Source organism: Prosopis cineraria, unplaced genomic scaffold, assembly GCF_029017545.1.
Source record: "Prosopis cineraria cultivar Desert tree isolate PC_DT_omini unplaced genomic scaffold, ASM2901754v1 PC8, whole genome shotgun sequence".
NCBI lineage: Eukaryota > Viridiplantae > Streptophyta > Magnoliopsida > Fabales > Fabaceae > Prosopis > Prosopis cineraria.
This window is the reverse complement of record NW_026555339.1, coordinates 35,403,818-35,421,121: the sequence shown is the minus strand read 5'-3', so window position 1 is coordinate 35,421,121 and position 17,304 is coordinate 35,403,818. Positions and strand designations below refer to the sequence as shown.

Sequence of the window (17,304 nt, the reverse complement as noted above, 5' to 3'; positions counted from 1 at the left end):
CACATATATCCATTCACCACTTTCTCATTCACAATATATAACATCACATAGCATGATTACTACCGACTAAACCTCCAAATTACCCCGACATGAAACTATAAGCTCACCTTAGACTAATGTACACTCTCATTGGCTCTGAGCTCATCGGTGGTAAAATCACATAGCCAAAAGTGTTCTATCTTAATTTTGAACTATGGTTTCCCCCAATACACACAATGAGGTGTTGTTGACACCAACACCGTCTCACACAGATACTAAGGAGTCTCAAATCTCTAACACTACATCTCAATAGGCACTGAGGAGATTTTCTCCAACACTGTACTTTAAAAGGTACTAAGAAGTTATAACTCTCCAACATCGTATCCCATCGAGTACTAAAAAGAATATGCCATATGGTCTTATCACCACCTCTCTACTCGGGTGAACTTCTACCTTTATGATCATGTTTTTTGAACCATTCAAGATTCTCATTTACCACTTTATATACTTTCTCACATTTAACATATAAATATTATATGCCATTTAAAATCACTTATTTTAATGCATTATTTTAGTCAAAAACTATTTCATGCAACAATCACGCGATGTTATAAAACATGCTTGGTTCAAAAAAAACACTTTTATGCATTGCCTAGCAAACTCACGCACAGTTACAATAAATAGTCAAACAAAGGAAGTTATTCGACTATCTCAACTCTTGTCACTATAAAGGTTACTCATGAATTTCAACCACCACTATAGTTTATCTCAAGCTTTTTTTTCTCTACTCACACGTCTAATATCCTAATTTGAACACATTTAGCACCTTTTAGTCATTTGGTTCATTTTGACCAAAAACTCATATTTACTACCTAAGATTATATTTATCCATAAACTCTTTTTTATTTATCCATTTTAGATCTATTGCTACTTGATTACTATTTTACATCACCTTAACCAGTCTTATTTCGTTCAAATTAGATTTCTGCCTTAAATTCTCTCTCTCTAAGGGCCAAATTAAGCCTATGGGTTCAAAGATGTACCATTCAATTTTAAACTAGTCACAAAGCTCTAATTTAGCTCCTGAGAACCTTTTTATTACTATTGGGTATGAATCAAACCCCTTAAATTCCACCGATTCAATTTTCCTATAACTCATTTTCAAAGAAATTTGTGTAGAATGAAAGGTAAGAATTATACATAGCTTACTTACTAAGTTATCAATCAAAAACACTTTCTAATGACCTAAAATGGCTTGCCCTAGTTCTTCCTTTACTTTTCTTCTCTCCCTTTCATATGTTTTAGATTTCTCTTCTCTAAAATTTCACGACTTAAAAAGTCATTTTCTGATCCATACACCATAATGCATGCAACACGAGCTGCAGCGTGAGGCATTGTGAGATTTATTCTCACCACACGCACTTGCTTTGATCCGAAACATAATCCTCTTACCTGTACCTACTTATTTAACATCCTAACAAGTCAAACTATAAAATAATCATTTGAATCTCTAATCCCACACTAATTACCACTTTACCCTCAGTTAATGGCTAATCACAGGAATAAAAAATTCAGGATGTTATAGCAGGCAAGTTTAGCCAAACTTCATCTTGCTTATTGTCATATTTACGGTATGTTTATTTTTACATTTGTTTTTGCTTACTTAATCTTGATATTTCTGTTTAATGTGTCAAATTGTTTTCGCAACAAATTTATTATGTCAGCATAAAAATTTGGTCTTTGATATGCTTATACTTAATTGTTATCTCTTTTTATATGTTTAACTAAGTTTTCTTCCTCTTTATGATTTTAAAAAAATAAAAACAAAAGATAGTTTCTCAAATCATCAACAAAAGAATTATATTTATAGGTATGTGACTAAGTTGAAATGTGCAATTTAATACACATGCCAAGACACACATCATCATCATAATTATTATTTTGGGCTAAAAAAAGTACTTTATTATTTAAAATCATGTTTTTCTCTCCTTATTTCTCTTTATTAAGATATATGAGTTTCATTTAATTCTTATGTTAATTTGTGCATAACAATTTTATTTTCAGTATTTTGAATTTTTTATAGATTTGAATGAGTATGTTTTTTATGAATTCTAATGAGTAATATTAAATTACATTAGTTTTGGATATTAGATAATATATTCCCTTTTAAATATTTCAATAATTTTATACTTTCATGTTTATTTTCTTTTTCTTACTCAATCACTCTTTACCTTGCAATTTCATTTGTTTACATCATGTCTTCTCATTTTCAATGGGGAGTTAGACTAATTAGGTGTCTCATTGAAATGGCACTAAAATACAAAAACGAGTATATGGATAGTTCAATTTTGAGTGTCACACATGAGATTAGATATCAATAGGCAAATGCCCTAAATAATATGTTAAACATTAATGAAGTCGATTAGGGGATAGTTTGATGAAGAATTCAATTTTTATATTATGCTCTTCATTCGACAAATGTAAGTTTTTTCATTTTTTGCAAGCTTCTTAGGCATGATATGAGGATGAAATCTGGCAAGTTTCATAATTTTTGGACACTTATAGAATTTTCTAGAATTTTTTGATTGATTCGAAGAGTGTGGCCTCCATAGGCGATGGCTCCAGTAGCCGAAGCCCCTACATGTCAAGGGGGATAAGTTTGAGTTAATAAAACCAAAAAATCACAAATGTAATGAGCAGTTTTCATTTTAATACATAGGACTTTTTATGCATTGTCAGGACTTGCCCGTGGCTAGTTTGGACGTGCTAGGATCCCCATCGCCAGTCTAAAGTGCTAGGACCTACTCATGGCCTGTTTGAACGTGCTAGGACCTACCCATGGCCTGTCTAGACATGCCAAGACTTGCCCTGGATGTGCTCAGACTTACTGGTGGCCTCTTTGGATGTGTTAGGACTTGCTCGTGGCCGATCTGGACGTGCTAGAACTTGCCCCAAGCCTGTCCAGACTTTACTTGTGTTAGGTCTAGACCTTGGCAAACACTTGCCATGTCCTTTACCCAAGGTTGCCAACCCTTGCCCTTATCGTGCCAGAGCTTTGCCAATAATTGCCACAACACTGCATCACTTGCCATGGGCATTACCCAAGGTTGCCAACACCTTGCCTGGACTATGCCAGAGTTCTTACCAACATATGACATAACGCTCTATCACTTGCCATGGGCTTTTGCCTAAGGTTGCCAACACTTGCCTCGTCCTTGCCAGAGCTTTGCCAACAATTGCCACAATGCTCCATTATATGCCACATCGCATGCCATAACCTTCGGCCTATTTTTGGATATGAAAGGTGGGAGGGAAGAATCAAAGTGACTTTGGATGAATCTCAATGGATCATAGCAGTAAGACCACTCTACCACTTACAATACCTAGTCACTTATTTAAGTCGTCTATAAAGGATTCTACCTACCGCTTGATAGGAATTTCTTTAAAGCATCCCTTATGACTTATCTGTCATAAAGGTACCGCCAACAACATATGCCTTTAGGGGCTGAGGCCTTTACTACTGGTTGGCAAACAGACGACAAGTGCACACGTTGCTTCTAGCTCAAATTCTGACTTAGAGGCATTCAGTCATAATCCAATACACGATAGCTTCGTGCTAATGGCTTTTCAACCAAGCACGATAATCAATTGTGCGAATCAATAATTCCTCTCATACTAGGTTGAATTACTATAACGACATTGTCATCAATAGGGTAAAACTAACCTATTTCATGACAATCTAAACTTAGGTCACGTTCCCTATTGGTGGGTGAACAATTCAACACTTGGTAAATTCTACTTCACAATGATTAGAAGAACCGACATTAAAGGATTAAAAGCAACGTCACTATGAATGCTTGGCTGCCATAAGCTAGGTATCCTTATGGTAACTTTTTTGACAACTCTAACTTCAAATGCTGAAGGACTAAAGGATCGATAGGCCACTCTTTCACAATTCATATTCATACTAGAAATCAAAATCAAACAAGCTTTTACCCTTTTATTCCACATAAGATTTCTATTCTTGTTAAGCTCATCTTAGGACACCTACATTATCTTTTAATAAATGTGCCACCCTAGCCAAACTCCCTACCTAACAATGTCTTCTACTTGGATCGGCTCCTTGAGTGAGCCATGGGTCCAAAAAGAAGGGCGTTACCCTACCTCCGATTTATGAAATAAGTCAAATAACATTAAAAGTAGTGATATTCCACTTTCACCATTTTCGGCTCCCATTTATCCTACACTGCTCAAGTCATTTCACAAAGTCGGACTAAAGTCAAGCTCAATAGGTCTTCTTTCCCTACTGATTCTGCCAAGCCCATTCCCTTGGCTGTAGTTTCATTGGACAATAGACAAGGATAGTGGGAATCTCGTTAATCTATTTATGCACATCACTAATTAGATGATAAGGCATTTGGCTACTTTAAGAGAGTTATAGTTACTCTCGCCATTCACTTGTGCTTGGTTGAATTTCTTCACTTTAACATTCAGAGCACTGGGCATAAATTACATTGCATTAACATCTACAGGGACTATCACAATACTTTATTTTAATTAAACAATCAAATTTGCCTTATCTGTACTAATTATGAGTCGACTATTCGACGCTCAAGGAAGGGACCCTGAAGGGCCCATTCTTAATCCATCCCCTGACCAGCACGCAACAACCTACTCTTATTGCGGGAGCAACTCGAGCAATCTATTGATAACTAACAGGTTCGGGGCTGGGACCCCCGTGCCTAACCCTTAGAGCTAATCCTTTTTATATGGTTATGGATCCATTTTACCAACTTTCTACCTATATTATTCCATCAACTAAAGGCTGTTCATCCTAGAAACTTGATGCGGTTATGAGTACAATCAAGCGTGGGAGGTACTCGGTCCTCTAGATTTTTAAAGGCTACTGGGGATGTACTAGATACCACGTGACGTGCGGTGCTCTTCTAGCAATAAGACCCTACCTCTGGCTGATCCGTTTCTAGGGTGGGCAGGCTATTAAACAAAAAAGAGAACTCTTCTTGAGGCCTTTGTAGATGTCTCCTGACTCCCTAACATTTTTGTCTGCCACCATGTCCCAATTCAAGAATTTTAACTTGATTCCCTTTCAAAGTATGCATGTTACATGCTATTAAACAAGCTTCCCCCATCTCTTAGGATCAACTAACCCATGTGCAAGTTCCGTTAACATGGAACCTTTCCCTTTTTTGGCCTTTAAAGTTCTCATTTGAATATTTGCTACTACTACTAAGATCTATATCGACGACCACTCCGCTCGAGCTTGTACCCAAGGTTTTGTAGTAACCATTGAGCCCTCCTTCTTATCAAGGCCTGTCACTTCCCTGATGGTCGGGTATAGGTCGCACGCTTTAGTGTTTCCATTTTTAGGGCTAGTTGATTTAGCAAGTGAGTTGTTACATACTCTTTAGCAAATTTTAACTTCCATGACCACTATCCTGCTATCTTAATTGACAAACATCCTTTGTGGGATCTAGGTTAGTGTACAGTTAGGCACTGTAACGTGACTTCTAGTTTATCCTGCGTCACCCGTTCTGCTTCTAAAAAATAGCCCACTTGGAGCTCTCGATTATATGACACGGATTAATAGAGCAGTTGCACAGTCCTACCTATTTAAAGTTTAAGAATAGGTTGAGGGTATTGTGCCCCTGATGCCTTTAATCATTGGCGTTACTTGATACAACTTGTACTTGGCCTCCGCTATCCTGAGGTAAACTTCAAAGGGAACTAGTTACTAGATGATTTGATTAGTCTTTTGCCCCTATACCCAAGTCAGATGAATAATTTGCATGTCAATATCATTTCGGGCCTCTACTAGAGTTTCCTCTGGCTTCGGCTCACTCAGGCATAATTCACCATCTTTAAGGTCCTGATAGGCATGCTCTCACTCGAACCCTTCATAAAAGATCAAGGTCCGTTAGCAGTGTAACCTATTAGGAGATCTTGCTAATTAGCTTCCTTCTACCTTACGGGTTTACTTACCTATTGACTCGCACACATGCCAGACTCCTTAGTTCGTGTTTTAAGACGGGTCAAATTGAGAGCTCACGGGCCGATGTCAGGAGCCCGTAGGTGTCGAGATATGCCATGATAGTGCACGCTTCTAGCCACGATCACGGTGATGATGTTACCACGGGCATACTAATAGCACAGGCTTGGGCTGCCATCGCAATCCGCATCGATCCATATCTCGAGTCGATCGGCTAACCAACTCATACTGTTCAACATCTAATTGAGATGCATCACTAGCCCTTATCCGCTTTCCTCCTGACAATTTCAAGTACTCTTTAACTCTCTTTTTAAAGTCCTTTTCATCTTTTCTTCATGATGCTTGTTTGCTATCGGTTTCTCGCTAGCATTTAGCCTTGGACAGAATTTACTGCCCGATTGGGGTTGTATTCCCAAACAACCTAACTCGTTGATAGTGCCTCTCGGTGCGATAGGGTCCAAGTACGATAGGGCTCTCACCCTCTCCGGCACCCTCTTCCAGGGGACTTGGGCCCGGTCTGCTGCTGAGGACACTTCTCCAGACTATAATTTAGATGTCGAGGGCAACCGATTCTCATAGTGGACTTTTCTCAGTTTGCTTGCCGTTACTAAGGAAATCCTTATTAGTTTCTTTTCCTCTACTTATTGATATGCTTAAACTCATTGGGTAGCCTCGCCTAACCTAGGGTCACATTCAGGGACACTGATCTGACAACTTGACTTGGGGGATGACACGCACACGTGTGGGATCAATTAACATCTCAACCACCTTTGACCATAGCGGTCGTCACTGAGGGGCGACTTTTAGCCTGTTGAGAGGTAAGACTCTTAGGAGGCCACCTTCCACCTTGTATGGTTTCGGGCAATGGCGATGTTGCATGACACATATGCAAATATGCCCTCAACCTAATGGCTTCTAGCGCAACTTGCATTCAAAGACTTAGTGGTTCACAAGATTTCACAATTCACACCAAGTACCACATTTCACTACATTCTTCATCAATACGAGAGCTGACATATCTATTGCCAAGAGTCATTTTAAGATACAAATGGTAAAAGATGTGGTGCTAGCTTTAAGGGAACTGCTTTTGATCTACCAGTGATGCACAGCTTTTTTGTGTTTCCTTAGCACCTTAGGTACTAAGGTTAGTTATTATGCTGGGGGCTTAGACCTGCATGGAGTAGAGACCACATTCCCAGCTTGTGCGGGGAGGCTCACGATATGGGCGCACTCCGGCCTCCCCCTGTATGGAGGTTTTCAAACTGATTCTCAGGTCAATCTTTCGTGAGGCATCAATAATGATCCTTCTACAGGTTCACCTATGAAAACCTTCTTACGACTTTTCCTTCCTCTAAATGATAAGGTTTGATGGACTTCTTGTGACGTCATCGACAGCGAACCGCCCACGTCATCGTGATCCAAACACTTCACCAGACCATTCAATCGATAAAAGTAACGGGTGGTGTGTACAAATGGCAGGGACATAGTCAACGCGAGCTAATGGCTCGTGCTTACTAGGAATTCCTTATTGAAGACCAACAACTGTAATGATTTATCCCCATCATGACAAAATTTTAAAGATTACTCAGGCCTGTCGGCCAAGGATATAAAATCGTTAAATACATCAGTACAGCTTGCGTGCGGCCTATAATATCTAAGGGCATCACAAACCTATTATTGCCTAAAACTTCCTTGGTCTGAACAGTTATAGTCCCTGTAAGAAGCTGGCCATAAAGGGTTGCCTCTGCATAGCTAGTTAGCAGGCTAAGGTCTCATTTGTTAATGGAATTAATTAGACAAATCGCTCCACTAACTAAGAATGGCTATTCACTACCACCCATAGAATCAAGAAAGAGCTCTCAGTTTGTCAATCCTTACTATGTCTGGACCTGGTGAGTTTCCCCATTTAAGTTGAATTAAGCCATAAGCTCTACTCTTGGTGGTGCCCTTCCATTAATTCCTTTAAGTTTTAGCCTTGCAACCATACTCCCCCCAGAACCCAAAAACATTAATTTCTCATAAGGTGCCAGCAGAGTCCTAAAAGCAACATCCATTGATCCCTGGTCAACATTGTTTATGGTTGAGACTAGGATGGTATCTGATTGTCTTTGAGCTCTCAATTTTTGTTCTTGATTGATGAAAACATCCTTGGTAAATGCTTTCGTAGTTGTTTATCTTTCATAAATCTAAGATTTTCACCTCTGACTGTGAAATATGAATGCGCTCAACTATCCCTCTTAATCATTACTCTGATCTTGAAAGCCAACACAATAAGATCAGAATCCTATAATGTTATCCTATACTAATGTATCTAGAGCATAAGCTTGCTTTAAGCACTCTAATTTCTTCAAAGTAACAATGCTGGAGGCACAACCTAGCCAGTTAAGCCCAAAAGCACATCGCTAGTAGAAGGGACAAGCCAACCGGTGCACACTAGAGGTGGATCGATTAACCAACCCTGAACCCTAAAACCTTAAGACCCTAAACCTTAAACCTTATTGTTAACCTCTAGAAGTGTATGTTATTTCATCACATTTTTCTTAAATTCTAATCCATTTTGGCTCAATTGTGTATGTTTTTATTGCCTAAATTAGGAAAATGTGCATTTTGTTTTGGGTTTGTATTCTTAACTTTGATTTAGTATTTTTAGCTTAATTTCATGTTATTTTGGTTGAAATTTTGATTAGAAGCATTTCTGGAGCTTTGTGGATGTTTTTGGGAAGGCTTTTGGATGAAGAAATCAAGCAGAAAATGAATGATTTTTGTTAGTTGCAAAAACAGTGCAAAATTGCCAAAGTCGTCCCAAAGTTGTGACTTTCATTCACAACTTTCGCCGCTGTCAGAAAAACGCTGTGTTTTATTTATCAGAAATTGGTTGGCTAGGACACATATAAGTTGATAGCTCGATCCAGAACAGATTCTTGAGACTTTTAAACATATTTGGAGCTTGGTTGTGCTAGGGTTTGGGCATTGGAAGAGTTGGGATCAAGAAATTGAAGCTTTAAAGACATTTGGATCTCATTTTCTTTGGCTTTTCTATTCATCTTCCCTTTCCTCTCTTGTAATCTGAAATGGGTCCACTTATTTTATATATTTATAGCTTGTGGATGATTATGAGTAGCTAAACCCTTTGTTCTACGATTATTTAGAACCTTTGTATTGATTAACACTATATTTCTCCTCTCTTTTTGTGATTAATGATATATGTGTTTATTTTACTCTTTCCTTAATGCTTCTACTTGATTGGCCACCATTTAGATGTTGGGTTCACTTAATTGATGCTTGAGAGAGCTAGGTTGAGTGTAGAAATTGAGTAAAATTATGGAAGAACTTGATATTTACATGTTGAATAGATGGTTTTGCTAGTAAGATAGAGATATACTTGCTAGCCTTGCATAGCCACATTAGGGTTGGTATTCAAAATTGAGTTTTATTAATTGTAACAAGAGATTGGGCAATTAATTTAACTAAACACTTGTTCATGACTTGAGAGAACTTGTCCAAGTATTTTTAGAACCTTAGGTTCGCACTTATTTTCATTAAAAGCATTTATGAGAGGAGGTAATTTTGGTGTTATGAAATGCAAGGGGGATAAATAATCCTAGGTCCTAAATTGTGATTGAAGTTTGTGAGTTCTTTATTTTTCTGGTGTTAGTTTCATTTGCAAAATCATTTCACCTAACTATGTATAGCTCAAATTGATCAAATTTTCTTAGTCTTTTGTTTGATTATAGTTTTTTCAACAAATCCTTAAGGGAATGGTACTTTACTCATTTTATATTACTTGCTACAACCTGTGTAGTTGCAGTGAGTAACACCTATACGCTAAACCCTAAATCCTAAACCCTAAACCTTCAACTCAAAACCCCAAACTTGAAGCCCCAAACCCCAAACCCTAAACCCTAAATCCTAAACCACAAACCCCTAAACCCTAAAAAACCCTTAACCTTCAACCCTAAAACCTAAACCCTAAAATCCAAACCCTAAACCCGAATGTGAACTCGAACCCCGAACCCCTGAACCCTAAATCCCTAAACCCTTAAAACCCTAAAACTATAAACCCCTAAAACCCTAAACCTTATATTTTAATTCAATCAAATCATAAAAATTAATCGAAGTTAAATTATGAGAAAATATTAATTTGATAATTTTATAAAAATAATAGTTTATAGAAAGTGTGAAATAAAATTGTATATGTGGTTATACATAAATAATTATTATAAATAAAAATTAACTATATATTTTTATTTTCCCAGAAGATTTGTGATTAAAAATAGAAATAAATAATAACTTGCTTTATCATAAAATCTATTATCCCATATATAATCAAATGTAGACAATAATTTATTTTAATCCATGAATTATTATATCCAGGTAAATTAAAATTCTAAAACATATAATAATAAAAAATTATAAAAATTTATCTTATTTTAGAATATTTTTATTTTAAATTATTGTATGAACATTGTAACATCTTAAACTTTAATCCAAAAAACTAATTAATAATTTTAAATAAATTAATAATTAGTGGATTAATTATAGTTTTTGGCAGTGTATTGATATTCTGTGTTGTTTGGCTGGTATGTTAATAAGGTCGAGTAGTGGAATGATGAATTAGATTGAAATGCTCGAGTAACAGTGAGAATTGTCCTATTCTGCCATACATAGTAGCATGTACTACATGTGGCGTAATGCATCGCATAAAATACTTAAATCTAATGTGCTTGCTTGTGGAAAAGTAGAGGAGAAGGAGGGGAAAATGCATGGGAGAGAGAAAGAGGGAGGCTTCTTTACTAGGGCTTTAGTTTTTGAAAGTTTAGGAGTTAACTATAACCAGTGACTTGCTAGGTAAGTTTCACTCTGCCTTGTACTACATTTCTACCCTAATTCCTCTTAGTTTAAGAGAAATTGAATTAGGAAGTTTTAAGGGTTTAAAATTTAGGTAAAAAGTTTTTAAAAGGGCTCTTGGGAGCGAAATTAAATTTTTGTGATTGGTTTGGAGTTTAGTAATTGAGCCTTAGAGATATAAGCTCAAATTAACATAAATGGTTAAGTTAAATAAGGTGAAAGTGCTAGTTAAGTGAGTAAAAAAGGTGTTTGGTCACTTTGGTGGCCTAGGAATGTGTGATTGTGGTGAACGGGTTGAGTGAACCTAAATAGTGCCATTGAGATTGTTATAAATGCCAAGTGGTGTAGCTTAAGCAACTTGTGTTTTGCATTGAGCTTGGAAACTGACTAAGGATGCCTAATTGTGTAGATTGAGAACTTAAGAAATTGGTTGTAGGAGTTTACACTTTTGAGGTGAAATTGTGTGAATAATAACCCTTGGTAATAAGGGTATGAGGTAAGTGGAGTAAATTATATGCATTATGTTTTATAAAAAGGTAGAGTAACAAAGTTACAAAAACTGATGGACATGAATGTGAGTAGAGATGCTTGAATTGTGTGTGGTGACACATGTGTATTTGCATCTATGAGTGTACCCTAGACTAGGGTAGGGGGTTGTGGCCCTACTCTGTATGAGGCTAAGAAGTCCTAGAGGTCTAAGGCATTGATTATGACCTGTCTAGTGAGGACTCATGAATACATCCACGAGTATACCTTAGACTAGGGTAGGGGGTTGTGGCCCTACTCTATGTAAGGCTAGGAAGTCCTAGTGGTCTAAGTGTTAATTTTTATCCACTAATGGGGACACAGAAGAGCATACGACCCATATATAATACTTTGGTTTGAGGTAATGGTTGGTAGGCCAAGTTTATATAAGGCTGGGAAGTCCTGGTCTGAGCATTAAGCATGTTCTACTAGTGAGAACCGGGAGTATATAAGCATAGTAGATGATTGAGCATGGCATCATGCATATGTGCTTTTTGTTGAGATTGGTGCTATTATATCTTTTTTATTGGGTTTTACTTACTAATCGATATTTGGAATTTATCTAAGTTACTAGGACATATGTCTCACTCTGTTACTTTCTTGTATACAGGTGAAGAAGGTTCTAGAAGGCTAGGAAAAGAACTGAGGAAAGAGTAGCCTCATTTTTTGTAGTGGTATATCCACTCTATAGTGTAATGAATGTATATAATTAAATTTAAGGTTTTTGGTTGCTAATTAGGATGCATATATATGTCTGCATTATTGTTTTGACTTGCTTGTAAAATTAATATTGCATCTTGTCAAGTGTATCATAGTAGTGAATACATGGGTAAGCCTATATGTTATCCAAGCAAGTATATGATATGATGTGATTTGTTTCGCTAATATTATATATGAGTTATGTGATAATGTGTTTGTATGTGTGGAACTTGACTAAATGACAAGGTTTAGCCCTATTTATGTAAGTCAAGTATATTTGTAATTCCTAGTTATATGGTGAGCCTTATAAGTGGAAGTTAGATGCATGAAAGTAGAACAACTCTGGGTGTGTATATATCATGATATGTGATGTTGGATAGGCTAGCACCTAATAAGAAGATGAATTGGATGGCACTAAATTTTTTTGATGAACTCTCTTGAAAGAGTAGAATAAGTACATTTGAAAGCCTATAAAATTATGAGAGGTTTTTCACAAAATTTATTAAGAATGATAAATAGATGAATGCAATACTTTAATGCACAATTTAAATCTTTTTAAAATGATCAAAAGATGAATAATTTACTCAAAGATAAAAATTCTTGTTCTAAACTTGAATTGTATCACATATATATATAGTTTTGACAGTTAACTAACAATTGGAATAGCATTTGTAGTTGTTGGTGACATTCCTTGCGTGAAACCATAAGATTCACACGTGAAATAGAGCTAGCCAAGTTCCAAACATGCATATGTGACAATTCAAGTGTGAACATCACGATAACTCACGCATGTTTTGGAGGAAAAGAATATGCAAACCATTATATGTGACAAAATAGGTGTTGTTGCTTACCGTAAGTGTACGGATCGTAGCAAGTAATATAATAAAATTAAAGTATCGTTCCCTCGAGGATTTGTTCAAAAACAATGATCAAGCAAAAGACTAAATAAATTTGATCAGGTTGAGCTACATAAAGTTAGGTAAAAATGATTTTGCAAATGAATTAACTCTAGAAAATAAAGAAAAGTGAGTGATTCACAAACTTCCAATACAATTTAGGACCGAGGATTAATTGTCCCCCTTGCATTTCATAACACCAAAATTACCTCCTCTCATAAATGCTTTTAACGAAAATAAGTGCTAACCTAGGGTTCTAAAAATACTTGAACAAGCTCTCTCAAGTCATGAACAAGTGTTTAGTTAAATTAATTGCCCAATCTCTTATTACAATTAATAAAACTCAATTTTAAATACCAACCCTAACGTGGCTATGCAAGGCTAGTAAGTATATCTCTATCTTACTAGTAAAACTATCCATTCAACATACAAATATCAAGTTCTTGCACAATATTACCCAAGTTCTACACTCAACCTAGTCCTCTCAAGCATCAATTAAGTGAACCCAATATCTAAATGGTGGCCAATCATATAGAAGCATTAAGGAAAGAGTAAAATAAACACATATATATATATATCATTAATCACAAAAAGAGAGGGGAAATATAGTGTTAATCCATACAAGGGTTCCAAATAATCCTAGAACAAAGGATTTAGCTACTCATAATCACCTATAAGCTACAAATATACAAAATAAGTAGACCCATTTCAGATTACAAGAGAGGAAAGGGAAGAGGAATAAAAAAAACCAAAGAAAATGAGCTCCAAATGTTTTCAAAGCTTCAATCTCTTGATCCCAACTCTTCCAATGCCCAAACCCTAGCATAACCAAGCTCCAAAAGTACCTAAAAGTCTGAAGAATACATTCTGGGTCAAGCTCTCAGCTTATATGTATCCTAGCCAACTAATTTTTGATAAATGAAACGCAGCGTTTTTCTGACAGAGGTGAAAGTCGTGAACAAAAGTCATGACTTTGGGATGACTTTGGCAGTTTTGCACTATTTTTACAGCTAACGAAAATCATTCATTTAGCTCTTGATTTCTTCATCCAAAAGCCTTCCAAAAACATCCATAAAGCTCCAGAAATGCTTGTAATCAAAATAACATGAAATTAGCCTAAAAATATCAAATTAAAGCTAAGAACATAAGCCCAAAACAAAATGCACATTTTCCTAAATTGGGCAATAAAAACATATACAATTAAACTAAAATGGACTAGAATCTAAGAAAAATGTGATGAAATAACATGAACTTCTAGAGGTTAACAGGCGTGCGACCTTCAATCTCTCACGCGTGAATTGTGTTGGAGATTGTGCCATAGGGCCAATCATTGTACTATGCACATTATCAATTGCATGTTTAATATGATAACTATATTCTTGAACAAACTATAGTGATTGTCTTAAATGTCCTTGGTTGGTCATCTATAAGGGATCATAGATAAAACAAGACTAGTATGACTTTAATTAATTATAGAGATACAAATTAAAGTCATAGGCACTTAAAAGAGTACATGGTGCTGGACCAACCCACTATGAGAAAGCTATATGGTACAAGTCATAAGCTTATCTCATATATAACTATATTACTAAGCCCTTTGACTTGAGAACATCATGAATTCCTATATAATGACCATTGAACTTTGGCCTAGTTAAAAGTCACCTTTGACCAAGTGATCATAAAGGCTATGGTTGAGTTTAGTGATATTCATGCGGAGAAATATAAGTGGTCAAGATGGAATTTATCCCTCACATTAAGTGAGAGATATTACTAGGCCCCTCAATGAGTAAGACTGAGAAAATATATGGCATATTACAATGGAAAGGGTTTTTTTCCATTACTACTATCAGTTCACTTAGAGATTGAGAAAGTAATGGCCAAGTAAAGGAGAATGACAATTCCATATCTCATACTTGACCAAAATATCGCGTGATAAAAGGGATGTGATACGGTTGCATGATAGGTTACATCGAATCATCAATCCCCATGTGAATTAGGTAGTTGCAATGTCTTGCTAAAGGCTACTTGTGACTTGTGGGCTAATAGCGTAATTAGCCTACTACTAATTTCATATGGACCTACAAGGTTGCACATAAAAATAGCCCAACTCGAGTTATAATGTCTAAGTTTATTGAATTTGAAATATGTCTAGATTCAATGAATGTAATATAGGATGAATGAATTATATATATATATATATTTGAATATTTATTTGATAAATATTTATATATAAATATATATTTATATGAAATATAAAATTCAAAATATAATTTTATATATATATATATATGTTTTCAAAATATATATATATATATATATTCATATGTGTGTGTATATATATCAATTATATATATATGACATATAGAATTAAATATATATATATATATATATTAAAAATATATAAACTAAAACAGCTAGCTATGTATTGCTATAAGGTTTGATCGATACTGATTCGAGTCATAGCAGAACATGAAAGGTTCTCAGTCCTCTTTCATACTAAGATTAATAAGCTGGCAGTCTCTTAAGCCTGGCTATAGACCTTTCACAAAACCACTTCCTTCAGACTAGCACAGCACAGCCTTCCTTCGTTTCCTACTAGAGGTGTAGCCATAGTAACACAAAACTAGTAATTCCCCTTACAGGATCATCATGGAAATCTAAAACTTTTATTAAGCACCAGATAATAATTCCCCCTTAATCTCTAAAAAGAAATTACTCAACTATACCTGTTAATCTTCAATACTTGCAAAAGAGAAAATAATTGAAACAAATAATTTTATTGATAATAAGAAGGTAGGGTTATAACAAAGGAAGCAGAGAACTCAAGTGCTCAAGGGAGCTTTAAGGTTCTCATGTGTTGCCTCAGAGATTACATGGCTTTATATAGAGTTGGCATTCCAACTCTAGTTACAAATTTTACTCAACCCTAGTTAACTAAAGATAAAACTTAACTTAAGCAATTATGACTTTTAACAGATTTACAAGTAAAGCAATAATAATTACATCTTTGCTTTGAAGTCAAGATAATCGTTTGTCTTTGTCAACTATCTTCTTGTCTTGTCATCTTCTTTTGGCTTCTCTTAGTGATTTCTTTGTCTATTATTTATTTTTCTTGAATAGTCAACAATTACTTTTGTCTTGCCAGCTACTTTTCTTCTTGTCTTTACTTGTTGGCAAGTTAATCTAGAATATTCATATTGATAGACGAGTCTTCATAGTCTTTATCAACCTGTCTTCTTTCTTCATAATACTTACATTTGTGGATTGCATATTTTGACAATACTTGACATATTTTCTTCTTTGTCCCTTCATCATTATCCATTAAATTATTCCTTAATCTTTCATACCAATTATTGAAGCTTCTTGAATTTTTGCTATTTTTTCCCACTGAGAAAATACATATTGTTGGGCCAGTGAAATATGTCCACTGTTCTTCTTCCGCAGTAGTTGTTCTATTGAGTTCCTGAAAAATAATATGTAATGCTTGTGCTCTGATAGTGGAGATCTTATATTTAAGGTCTTTATCATTCATAATATCTTCTTTTTCTTTTTGATCATACTCAAATGGTCTTGTTGTTTCAAATTTAATTAGATTAATTGGAGGATAAAATTTATCAGGAGTTATTTCTGCTATTGTTGAGTAACATCGAATAAAGACTCGGTATTAGGTTATTATTCCAAAATAATGTTTAATGGCTTCTTTAATAGACTCTAGAAGTTTTGATATTTCAGACATATCATTAGAAGGATATATTGAGTGGATAAGGCCATAACTAAAAAGAATTTTTACAACTTCAAGATTAGTATTTGGATAAACAATGACTTTGTTGAAGGAATAATGGGAAACATATTTAATATTATTAGTGTTAGGAAGAAGGAAATGGTTTGTCTTATTGATAAGGAGTTTGAAATAATTATATTGGTTTAAAGTCTCAAAAGATGAATTTACTGGGCTTGGACTTCTTCTTCTAGAAGAAGAGGTAGAAGTAGATGGACTATTTTAAGGTGTTTTTGTCACTATTTAGGCTTTAGACTTCTGAGCTTCCTTGACTATTTTAGTAAAAGAAATTATCGGACCAGGTTTAGTTGGACTATGAGGTTGGAATAATGAACCAGGAGTTTGAGTAGATGACTCAATTACTTATTTTACTTGTCTTTCAGGGGATTGAGATAATGGTTTCTTAGATTTCTCTAAGGCCTCCACTTTACTTGTCAACAAATTCACCTCATCTCAGAGATGAGCTACTGTTTCAGATAATGATTGTATACTTGAATTTAGTTGTCCAGCAAGAAGGCTCATATTCATCTCTAAAATATTTACCTTCATAATTACTTGGTCTAATGGGGTCA

General features: G+C 35.4%; 1 non-coding gene and 1 pseudogene across 1 annotated transcript; both read right to left on the bottom strand.

Moving 5' to 3' along the window:
* Positions 1 to 3,292: 3,292 nt before the first annotated feature.
* Positions 3,293 to 6,676, bottom strand: LOC129319142 (28S ribosomal RNA). The gene has a single exon (XR_008595452.1). It is a non-coding gene; the product is annotated as a 28S ribosomal RNA (ribosomal RNA).
* Positions 6,677 to 6,864: 188 nt separating this feature from the next.
* LOC129319098 (5.8S ribosomal RNA) lies at positions 6,865 to 7,020 on the bottom strand (annotated as a pseudogene).
* Positions 7,021 to 17,304: the final 10,284 nt, after the last annotated feature.